This window comes from Sminthopsis crassicaudata, chromosome 4, assembly GCF_048593235.1.
Source record: "Sminthopsis crassicaudata isolate SCR6 chromosome 4, ASM4859323v1, whole genome shotgun sequence".
In the NCBI taxonomy this organism is placed as follows: domain Eukaryota; kingdom Metazoa; phylum Chordata; class Mammalia; order Dasyuromorphia; family Dasyuridae; genus Sminthopsis; species Sminthopsis crassicaudata.
In genome coordinates this window covers 89,078,917-89,091,200 of record NC_133620.1, presented here as the reverse complement: position 1 = coordinate 89,091,200, position 12,284 = coordinate 89,078,917, and positions in this window count along the sequence as shown.

Below are 12,284 nucleotides of genomic sequence, written 5' to 3'. Positions count from 1 at the left end.
ACTGTTTACATTTTCTTTTTTATTTACCTTAACTGTGTTTATTTATCTCAGGTAAAATCTTTTCAATGTCACATAATTGAAATCATTTATTTTCTTTTGTGATCATTTTTATCCTTTGGTTAAAAATTCACCTCCTGCTCCAAATTCCTAAAAGCTTCCTGGTTTGCTTTTTTCTATTTTGGTAATGAAATAATGGATAGTATTTAGGTTACATATCTATTTTTATTTTATTATAATAGATTTGTAAGACATAGGTCTCAACCTAATTGCTACTTGATGGTTTTCCATTTTCCCCTAGAAATGTCTTGCCAAGCAGGAATCTCTAATGTGATTAATATTTTCAAATTTGTCAAACACTGATTAAGTTTAATTGTTTCTGATTTTTCCTGTTTAGTCTATTCTATTAATTTCTAATTCTGTTTTTAACTGGTACCAGATAAAGAATTTTGATGATTATAAGTATGTAACAGAGTTTGAGGTCTGAATTCATTTCTCCTTCATTTCCATGTTTCCCCCAATATTTCCCATGATATTCCAGAGTTCTTGTTCCTCCAAATAAATATTATTTTTTTCTCACTTCTTGGTGGTCTTTCTTCTGAAAACTTACCCTGTATTTCATCCCGTGGTTTTATTTATATTCTTTGCTTTCTCTTTTTCATGTAGTCATTTTTTTATCTCTTCTCTTTGCCTTCTAATGATAATTTTCCCTATGTTTCCATTGCTTTCTTTATATATAGGTTCTTTATTTTATTTGGCAAATTCATTGATGCATTAAGATTTTGAAAGAGAGATTGGCTTGGATATACTTCTTACCCCCTTTCTGAAAGAAGTTATATACTTGATAGTATTTCATCTTTCCTGAGATTTTTCTTTTGAGTCTAACCAAGGATATATGGAAGTTCTAAATCGCAATGTAACAACTGTCTTCACCTGTGATTGGTAGAAAATATAACCATTTAGATATAACCAATAGATCATTTTCACCATATTGATTGTTTTGACTATACTTATAAGTCAATTTAGTAAAGTGAAATAAATTGATTTTTTTTGGCCGTACATTGCAAATAATTGACTTGAGGTATTGTACCTGCTGACATCACACAAATTAATGAAATCCTGGTTGATAATAAATTTTGAAAGTTATTTCCTCTAAATTTAAAAGTAAATACATTTTATTATCATGAATTAATTTGTATTCCCTCCCATCTTCCCTTACCTAAAGAAAAAAAGAGAAGGAAAAGAGAAGGGAACAGAAGGGGAAAATTGGCATATACAAGTTACATGACCAAGGGAAGATCATTTAACCTTTTAGTGTCCTAAATCATCTTTAATCTGTGTGAGTGTAGGGAATTTTTACACTGAGAGTTCTGTACATTATTTAAATCTTTACAAAAAGCATCATGATTTGATAGAAAGACCTATTCATGAAATCAAAAGAAGGGCTATGATTTGTTCTGCCAAAAATTTTTCTGATCAAATAACCAAATCTCTACAATCTTTCCTTGTTTAAATTGTTTATAAAATGAGAATCATTGATAGCAGCTCTATCTTCTAGGACAGCTAGGTATGCAGAATCCTGAAGTCCAGATAAACTAATTCTTTTTAAAATAGCCTAATTCTATAATTCTAAGATTAATTTCTTTAAAATGTAGTTGGCTGAATTTCATCCAAGAATATGGGCCACCCAAGGGGAAAAACAACAAGAAGAACAACAACAATTGCCCATGCTTAGGTTATATTGCATCACACAAGTTGTTCCTGACAGTAACCAAAGGGTTTTACATACAGCCTTTTGACCTTAAGCCTTTATTGGTATGGCATAAAATAAAAGTAACCTATTGCAAAATGTCATCTTACTCTCACATCTATCAGGCACACATGGTATTTGTTCTACTCTGCTGTTGCTAAGGTACTTTGATAATAAAAATGACTTTGGAAAAAGTCAAGTTTTATTGACTACAAAATAATATGGTTGATAGTAATTCTTTGATTTACTCTAAGGTATTCTCATTCACAAAACATAACAATTCTCATAATTAGAGGGTTATTATATTTCATATAGGAAGTCTCTGTCTAGTTATATTTCATTCCCTATGACTTTAAAGAGTAGCACTGTGCAAAGAATATGGCTTTAAATTTCATGGCTATCCATGAAAAAATTTAAACTAACAGAAAAAAGTCTTTAGGGAATTGGATAGATATTCTATATTTCTCTTATGAAAAAAACATGGGCAAAAATAAAACCAGATTTAAAGATACAGAGAGATTGTGCTCTGCATTGGTAGAAATATACACATCACATTTCTTTACTGAAAAGATCATATATAGAATGATATTTAGAGCCTGGATTCAATAACAACAATTTTTTTTTTTAAGTATTAAATTCCTGTTTAATTATAAAATGCATTATGATTTATCCTGGGGATTTAAAATTTGATATAATTAAATATCATGCATGCTCTGCTCTCAAAGAACTTACAATAAAATAGGGTTAGAGATGGAGTACATAATACATGAAAATAACAAGTTAGTCATAGTGTGATGAGAAAACTGAGCATGGTGAAATAATTTTCAGCTGGGTCTAAAACAGTTTCAGGGAAAATGTTTTGAAGGAAATGACACCTGAGTTTTATTTTAAAGTAAAGGAAAGATTTCCCTAAATATATATATAGGTTAATGCATTTCAAATATGAGAGATGGAAAGCATGGGAGAAGAGAAAGCCAATGGTGGGAAATAGAAACTTTGACAGGTATATAAAATGGAAAAAAAAAAAAAAAAAAAAAGGTAAGAGGAATAATATGAGTCTAGAAAAGGTAGAGAAAAGTTAAATTAAGTTGGGATTTTAAATTCAAGAAATAGAAGTTTTACATTCTTGATAAAACATCAGGAGCTACTGACAGGTTTTAAACAGAAAACAGAAGTAATCAAAAACCTAAATGAGTACAAATAGCAATTGCTTTCTGTTTTGGCCAAAAATTCTGAGGATCTTTGCCTCCCAGACTGATAATTTTATATTGAGAAAGTAGACTATCTTTTGTCTCAATTTTTATCCAGTCTTTAATCATTGAATGGGTGTCGTTTAATTGAGAATTTTAGAAAGGTCAGGGCCACCCATTATATTTTGAGCCATTGCCAGTCATCTTGCCACAGTACTTTGATGATTGGAGGAGAGAGCAAGGCTAAGGACTTTCTGAGACTGTCTCACTTAAATCCAATTCAAACACAAGTCAAGGTGAAGTCTTTCTTCCTCTTTGAAAAAGAAAGCAGGAATAACAAATAACAGCCACAAGTTGTAATCAGAATGATCATATTAATCCCAGAATGGGATAGTAGGATATATTAGGAGGATTATTCAAATAGAACTAGGAAGGGTAAATCTGAAAGAGATGAATTAAAAGCAAAAAATTTAATCAGAAGATAATTATGATAGTTGAGATAAAAAGAGATGTAGTAATTGGTGAGGGTGGGATTAAGGATGGGGGCAGAGATTGGAATTTGAATGAGAGTAGCTAAATTTAAATTAAAGTCTTAACAGCACCAGTGTATTCTTAGGTAAAAACTTGCCATAACTCTTAGTATTCCATATTTTACAACAGAAATTGATAATCTCTAAGATTTGATCTGATTTTAAAATGCATCCTGTACTGAGCTGTAATAATTTTCTCTAAAATTATGTTTGTTCTGTCATTCCTTTACTCAATATTCTCTAATGAAAGCATATTGCATTTAATATCAACTATAAAGCTAAGTGTTTGGCATTCAAAGTTCATCACAGCCTATTCCCTTAATAACTTTTGAGGCTGCCTACTCTTTTTTACTCTCTTCCAAACAATCTCTCTCACTCTCTCTCTTGGACTTTGGGGGGAAAGCTTGGGAAACTCCCTCAGAGAACCTCATCCCTGAGAGATCCATCCCAGAGAATCAAGATAAAGTAGTTTCATTCTGTTATCTGGGTGGGACTAGTTGAGTCCCCGACCACCTCCTACTTAGCCTGAGCTGGAGATCTCTATCCAATCTATTGAGCTGGAGATTAGTTCAGGGACCCTCATTCTATTTGAAGATTCTTTATTCTGATTCCAAATCAAACTGCTCCCAGCCCCCACCAGAGCTACCTACCTAATAAGCTTCCTTCAGTTCAATTCCTTGCAGAGGACCCAAAAGCAGGAATCATGCAAAGGAATCTTTTTATCTCTCTCCTTGGCATAGCTGCAGTCCTCTGCCCACTGAAAAGACATTTTCTTTTCCTATTACTCCCTCTTTAACTCGCTCACCTATTTCCCCTATTACCCCTATTTACCTCTCTGTCAGGATTTCTCTGCTCTAGATCTCTACTTCTCTCAGGACCCTGCCACTAAGGAAGTCAGACTGCAAAAGCTGACTTCTCAGTTCTAATAATAAACTTCTTTTGTCAGTTTAACTTTTTGAGTTTGTAAATTCATTTATGAAGGACCTGCACCAACCAGGAAAGGGTTCCCACAACTCCCTGCCCTGTGCCAAACCTCATCAATTTGTTTGCTGTTTCTCAAATATGACATTCTATCATCTCCTTAATTTAGATTGCTTGTTTCTTATACCTAAAATGCTTTGCTTTCTCACATTTGACTCTGTTTCTCTGAATTCTTTTAAGATATAAGGAATAGATCTATGTTTTCAATTGAGTAGGGGACTCTAATTGTGTACCACCTTTATCAAGGCACCATGACACCTTTGAAACTTAATCTTAAAGAGTAAATTACATATAACAGAGAGACACTAAGTACCTTTTCAGGGATAAAAATTAGTCTGTATATACAGATATTAGTATCTGTACTAAGCAAATTTGAATCTACCTCTTGGCTTTAAAGTCAGAGTTCATTGACCATTATGTTAACCTGACTCTCTTTTAAGACACAAATTAAATGTGACCTCCATTGGAAGACCTTTATTATTTGCTTTACTTGCTAATGAGATTTCATTTTGTCTATATTGGATGTAACTAATTATGATTGAACACCCATCTAAGGTCTAGGAGAAAGATAAGATACAGCCTCATATAACTATAATATCCAATAGTATATTATAATTGTAATATTGTTGTGCCACAATTCTCTTTTAATGTCCTGGCCCAGTTTCCCTAATTGTCCTATTTAGTTACTCTGCCTCAGATTATAACCATTCCCTTTTAATAAAGTTCTTAGATCTTAGACTTTAGGCTGTACTTATTCCCTCTTAATGTTTGATGGGATAAAGGTCTTTATCCATTTTAGAAGTCATTAGAATATCAGGAACCTCCCCAGTATCTCCTTCCTTCATGTTATACTAGGTGCCTCCCCTCATTAGGTCATCCCTATCCAGGTACCTCACCCATTATGTCATTGTTCTTGTTACCCCATAAAAGAATGCTGTATCTGATAATGAGGACTGGATTCTTTGAGACAATAATCTCATTCAGACTGGGACCAACCATGGATCCATTTGGTTCCAGTAAATCTCTACCATTTAATAAATTCTGTATTGAATACTCTCTAATCTCTATCTTGCTCAGTTTCTCCGGCATTACATTAAGACTACAAAATATTATATGTAAGGTTCTACAGAAAATAATTTTAGTGATGAAGAGATGAGAGAAAACTTCAATGGATGAAATGACAACTGTATCATATTTTGAATGACAAGAAATTTAACAAGGCAACTATGTTGTAAAATGGACAGATTGTAAGTCTTGGAGTCAAGAACTCATTTTCCTGTGTTCAAACCTGACCTCAGACAGTTAATAGCTGTATAACTCTCAGCAAATCATTTAACCCTATTTGTCTCAGTTTCCTCACATGTAAAAAGAGCTAGAGAAGAAAATAGCAAATTATTGCAATAGCTTTTGTAAGAATACCCAAATCAATTCACAAAGAATAGGACATAACTGAAAATGACTTTAGAAAACAGAAATTTAGCAAGTTAAAGAAAAAAGATATCTATTTGTATATTGTCTATCTATCTATCAAAAATTATCTGGGTATTTAGGGTGGATATGACTATTTGGATTACCCTAGTTTTAATCTGGTTGACTGACCTTCATGTCTTGAGATTATTCACAAAGTAAGAATAGCCTTCCCTGACACATATGAATCTTTGTGTCTCAATCTAGGTACACTAATTGACTCAGATGTGACAATTGCATAAGAATAGGGAACAGCATTTGGAATATGCAAGACATGCTTTGGGGTGTGCTCTATGCTGAAGTATAGAGGTTTGAAGGTGGGATTAAGGTAATTGAACTGTTAGATAAGAAAACATTTTATCTATATCTATATATCTATAGATAAATGTATATGTATATGTGTATGTATTTGCATTTGCACATATATACATAACATGCATGCATGCATACACTCATACACACATACATATCCTAAGTGTAAGCATAACATAACCAGACTTTTTCAAAAGAAAAATTAGTCTTGCTATGGTATGAATGATGTTTTTGAGGAGAGAGAAATGGTAAAATGGAAGAATAAAGATAGACTTTTGAAAAAAAAAAAAAAGTGGAAGTTTCAAGTCTAATGGCAAGAGAATGAGACATAAATAATCAAGAGTAGATGCAAAAAATAAAGTGACAACAAATTCTTCCTTGAAGTTCAACTATAATTAACAAGAGAGAAAGAAAAATAGTTTGAGAGTAGATGTGTCACGGAGAGATATGTTTTATCTTGTAGGATAAAGGAGTTGAATTCAGTGTCTAAGGGAAAAAAACCAGCAGGAGGGAACGATAGAAGATTCATGAGGAAGAATAGATCCCTGAGAGAGAGCAAAATTAGTAGGTTAATTTGATGAATCTTGCCTAAGGATAGAATTAATGTATAGTAAGGACAATCATGGAAAGAATAAGAGTGAGATAAAAAAGAAGGAAGGAAGAAAATGATAGAAGGGAAGGAAGGAAGGAAAGAAAGAAAGAGAAAGAAAAAGTAAGTTTAAAGAAATAGAAGAGGAATTCATGTTAAATAGCCTCAACTAATTTGTTAAAGTAAGATGTGACTCATCAGCTTAGAATTTGGGAACAGGTTCAAAATATCACTTCCCAAGAATGATATTAAGCAAATTGAAGATTAATTAAAAACAAAACAAAACAAAACAAACAAACAAAAAAAAAAAAACTACTTAGGCTTAATATGAATTTATAGTGAATTCTAGTCAGCTTGGTTTTATTATTTTCTTTAGTGGGATATAGCTAATCCAGGATATTTGAAAGAAAAAATAAGTATTTTCCTTAAAAAGAAAAAGAAGGGGGCAGCTAGGTAGCACCAGCCCTGAATTCAGGAGGACCTCAGACACTTAACACTTCCTAGCTGTGTGACCCTGGGCAAGTCACTTAACCCCAGCCTCCAAAAAAAAAAAAATTGAAAAGGAAAAGGGAATATAAGAAGAAATAGTTTCTATTAGAAATGCAACTGATAAAATCTAAATTAAATATACATGGCTGAAAAAACATTTTAAAATTAAGAAATTTCTTGGATTTTTTTTTTTTTTTTTTTTTTTTTTTTTTTAATGATAAAACAGCTAACACATTTTAAAGTAGTTCTATGCTGTGTAGTGCTGGATTCAAAGTCATAGGTCATGGATTCAAAGTCAAGTTCTTCCACGTATTACCTAGGTGATCAAGTGCTTAACCTTTCTTGGATTCAGTTTCTTAATCTGTGAAATAATATAGATCTGACTATGTACCTTGTGAACTAATGATTTTATCATCCCCAAATGAATTAACACCATGAACTAACACCATGAGATTAAAATACATTATTAAAAAATAAAGTGAACTTAAACATTTTTTTTTCTGCTGAGATTCTTTGTAATTTTCCATTATTAGTTTACTGTTTGTTTTTTGGGGAGAAAGGTTGAAAATCAGGGGACTGATGGCATTAATACATGTTAACATGTCTTCATTCTTCTATTTGAGGAATTTTTTCTCCTTACGTTTTGATATTCCTTTGCAATCCTTTGTATAATTCATCTACTTTTTACATAACAATTACTCCCTAAAAGGCAGCTGATAGTATCAAAGTCATAATTTTAAAAAGCTATTTGTAATGAAGAGCCAAATTAACAACACATGCACACATACTTACAAGTTTTCAACAACTCTAATGGTAGCATTTTTCCTAGAACATTTGAAGTTTATAAAACTGCATTTTACATGTAATTATTTTCTTTAGCTCTTACTCTGGAATATGTGACCATTATAACTTTGTGAGCTTTTAATACAGATATTTCTTTGAAACATGAGTATCCTTTATGTCAAAAGTAAATGGATTCTGAATCTTAAAAGCCTTGAAGTATATTGAAATTAGGCAGAGCAATGGTTTAATAGATATTAGATTACTGCAGTAGTGTCAAGGCCTATATTAGAGCTCTACATCAATAGATTCTTAACCATAAAGATCTAATTTACAACATACTTTCTACTAAAATCAGTATAACATTTTACAATTAATACCTTGACAGTGTATATAGAAATGCATCTATATTCATGATATAAATCACTAAGCAGTTTAAAATCCCTAACATGTGCCAGCCACTGTTCATTGTATCCTTATCTGGAGTAAATAATAATAATAATAATAATAAAAAGTAAAAGGGAATAAAGAAAGATAAAATCTATTCCTTACTCTCAGTTGACTATGCTTATTCCTATATCCTTAAATTTTGCATGCTTTGTTCCTTCCGTTATTTGGAAAATAAGGAAAATTTTTCATGCATTCAATATCTATATTTTTCACCATTTATTGAATGCTAAATCCAAATTATTTTGAGATATTAAAAAGAAACTGAAGCACAAATTAATTTTTTTTTTTATTTTTATTTATTTATTTATTTATTTTTTTAGCAGAGACAGCTGGGTAGCACAGTGGAAAGAATGTAAAATCTTCTTTCCTCAGACATTTACTAGTTGAGTAATCAGCAACTCACTTTATTCTGTTTGCCTCAGTTACCCATCAGTAAAATGGGCAAGAGGGAAAAAGATGGCAAAGTGATGAGGTCTAGATAAGGTATACCTAAATAAAATTAGGGTTAATTGAGGCTAATGGCAGGTTTGGGGTACAGGAAGTCAAATAGAGCTCCTCTGCAACCCCTCTGGATTCAGCGCAAGTATACAAAGTTTAATGAGGTCTAGTAGCGGTGCAGAGTCCCCTGTAAAGGAATTTACAGGCCCAAAAACCTAGATTGATAAAACAGGTTTATTGTAGGATTTGGAACTAAAGTTAAAGTCTGGTTAGTAAAAGGTATTAGATAGAGAAAAGAATACACCGTAAGTGGCAGACAGAGAGTCTGTGATGCAAAGCATGTTGCTTGCATGTTTCAACCTCTGCCAAGAGATGATTCCAGCTTGGCTCTTTTATTTGGTTAAAGGGACCTATGGGTGGAGTCCCAAGTTGGTTTCTCAGGGAGGTCTAGCACCTGCCAGGTGGGGGTTGGGAAATCTGAGCAGATCATTAGAATGGGGGCTGGGGATAGCCCAAGTTAGCTTAGATCTGTATATCTTCCTTTGGAATACAAAAGGGTGCTTTTGACCAGGTCTTATAAATCAAAGGTCGATCATGGGGGTTGGGTATCAGAAAGGAATCTTAAAGGGGGCTACCGCCAGCATCAAAAGCATTCCAGTATCTTTGCTAAGAAAACCACAAAAAGGTCACAGTATTGAACATGACTTAAAAAATGACTATAGAATAAGTTTTAGACTTCTTGCTCCATATATTATCATCATATGATAAGGAAACAAAGAAGGGGAAAAAACAAAACAAAACAAAACAGCAACAACAACAACAACAACAACAACAACAACAACAACAACAACAACAAAAGTTTAGGATTCTGACCAAGTCAGAGTATACAGTACTTATTAAATTTTAGATACTATATTTTGGAAGGTAATTTATCCTCTAGAAATTTGGCAGGAAAGCACAATTGATATTGTAAAGGGCATCAGGATGATTTAATTAGTAGAATTTTTGGAAGGAACTAAAATGTTTAAAATGGAAAATCTTGAGTAGATAGAGAGAGATGATAATTGTCTTCAAGTATTTAAAGGATTTTGCTTCAGAAGATGGGGAGTTGAAGTAGTTATTCTTGACCCCAAAAGACAGAAAGAAGTTAAAACAATAGTTGAGACATTAAATTGTTGGAAATAAAAGGAAGAAAATTTGGCTTAGATAAAAAGAAAATATTTCAGTAATTCAGTAATGATTACCAAAAATTGGAAGTACTGCCTCTGGAGGCAGTGAATTCCTCTGTACTTGAAATCTTTAGGCAAAGTCTATAAAATGCTAAGCATGGTGTCTGGTACATAGAAGGTACTTAATAGGTGTTTTCCTATTTAATGCCTTTAATTCTAGAACGTCCTGGAGAGAAAATCTGTTGATATCTCCAATATGTGTGTGTGTGTGTGTGTGTGTGTGTGTGTGTGTGTGTGTGTAATATACATATATATCTACATATATCTATTTAAACATGCATTGTATTGTAATGTTCTCTTCTCTAAATCATAATGTTCCCTGGGACAGGTTTCTTGGGGAGCTTCTAGAGGCAGCCTTAGTTTCAGTTCAGTTTAATAATCCCAGATGTAGCCAGTAGTCCAAATCCTTTACTTTCTCTTTCCAAATCTTATCTCCACTTGGGGCTCAGCTAGTTTTCTCCAGGCCTTCTGGATCTTGGTTTCAGTGTCCTCCACAGGACAGCCTGCCACACTTTTCTGTTTTCCTTACTTCTGCCTGATTTGTGAATCCGTTTGACTTTCTAAATTTCCTGAAGTCCTCTCAATGTCTCCAACCAGCATAAAGGTGGAAGTTGGAATGAACTCCACCTCCAAGAGAGTGGGCTTCTGAGTTCTCCCTGGGCTTGTGAGAACTCCTTAAAAGTATGCTCTCTTAAAGGTGTGAATCTTGTGGAATTCAAGTAAGCATATTACTGAACTAGAGATCTGTTAAGTACCTTGCTAAATTAGATAATTATTATCTCTATCCATTCCAGTGACTTAGCACTTTGTAAGAATTCTAACATTGTATATTTAAAATAAGAACATATGTATATATTATGTATTATATGTGCATGTTTATGCATGTATATGTATACATATATACATATACACATAGTTATTTGCATATTGTTTCTCCCATCAAACTGTGAGATCCTTAAATTTTTTTCTTTTTGCCTTTTGTAGTATTTACAGTGTTTTGCTCAGTGACTATAACATAGTAAGATTTCAATAATAAGTATTGACTAGCTAATCAGAAAAAACTTTGTATGAAAGTCTTTACTCAAAAAACTTTAAAGAGGAGTTCATGATACTTATTAATTCAGATAAGAAATATTAGCCAAAGAGTAGTGAATAGGAAATGACACTTTTCATGGGAAAGAGCAAGGGTAGTTGGAAGATTTGGGTTCAAGACACTTCTCCCCTGCATCCATACTTTGTTAACAAGTCATTTAACCTTTCTTAAATTTTCCATGTCTTCGCACACACAAAAATGAATTTATAGTAATTTATTTACACTTAACAGAATTCTATTGAGTAAATTGGCCAGTCTTAGGTGCTTTAAAGTGAATTATAATAATTGTTGTTTTTAATTATCATCACAATTACCATTATTGTTATTATTAATTTTTATTATTATTACTCACTCAAATGTAGACAACCCCAAGAAGAAGGAAAGGAAGAAACATTCCAGGGAGAAATATAACTGGAAGAAAGAGAGAAGATAGTTTATAGTATATGTATATGTATAGTATATACACATGCATATATGTATACATAAACATACTTGCCTTTATGTATATGTTCATATGTGTATGTATATATATATATGTGTGTGTGTATATATATGTGTGTGTGTGTGTATATATATATATATGTATGTATTACTAAATCAGCAAAATGTATTTTTAATTTTGTAAAAATCTTTGGTAGTGTCTTCTCATCATCTCTAAAATAGTGCAATTTGTAATATATTTTGTTCAAATTTTATGTACACATCTTTTTTTTGGGGGGGGGAGTTTCTTCTTTTTTTCCTCTATTAACAAAGGTGTTTTATAGAAACATTTGCTTGGGGAGAAAGGAAAATGGCTTTCCAAAGGGAAAAAATCAAGAATATTTTAGATCCATCCTACTCCCTTTATGAGAGTGTTTCTATAACTTTTCCTTCTGCTCCTGGATATCCTCCTGGGAATATTTAAGTGGTGAGATAGGTCACTCTGGGCAATCATTATGACTTCAATATTCTTTACCACAAATGTTCCATTACAAACACTTCCAACAAAC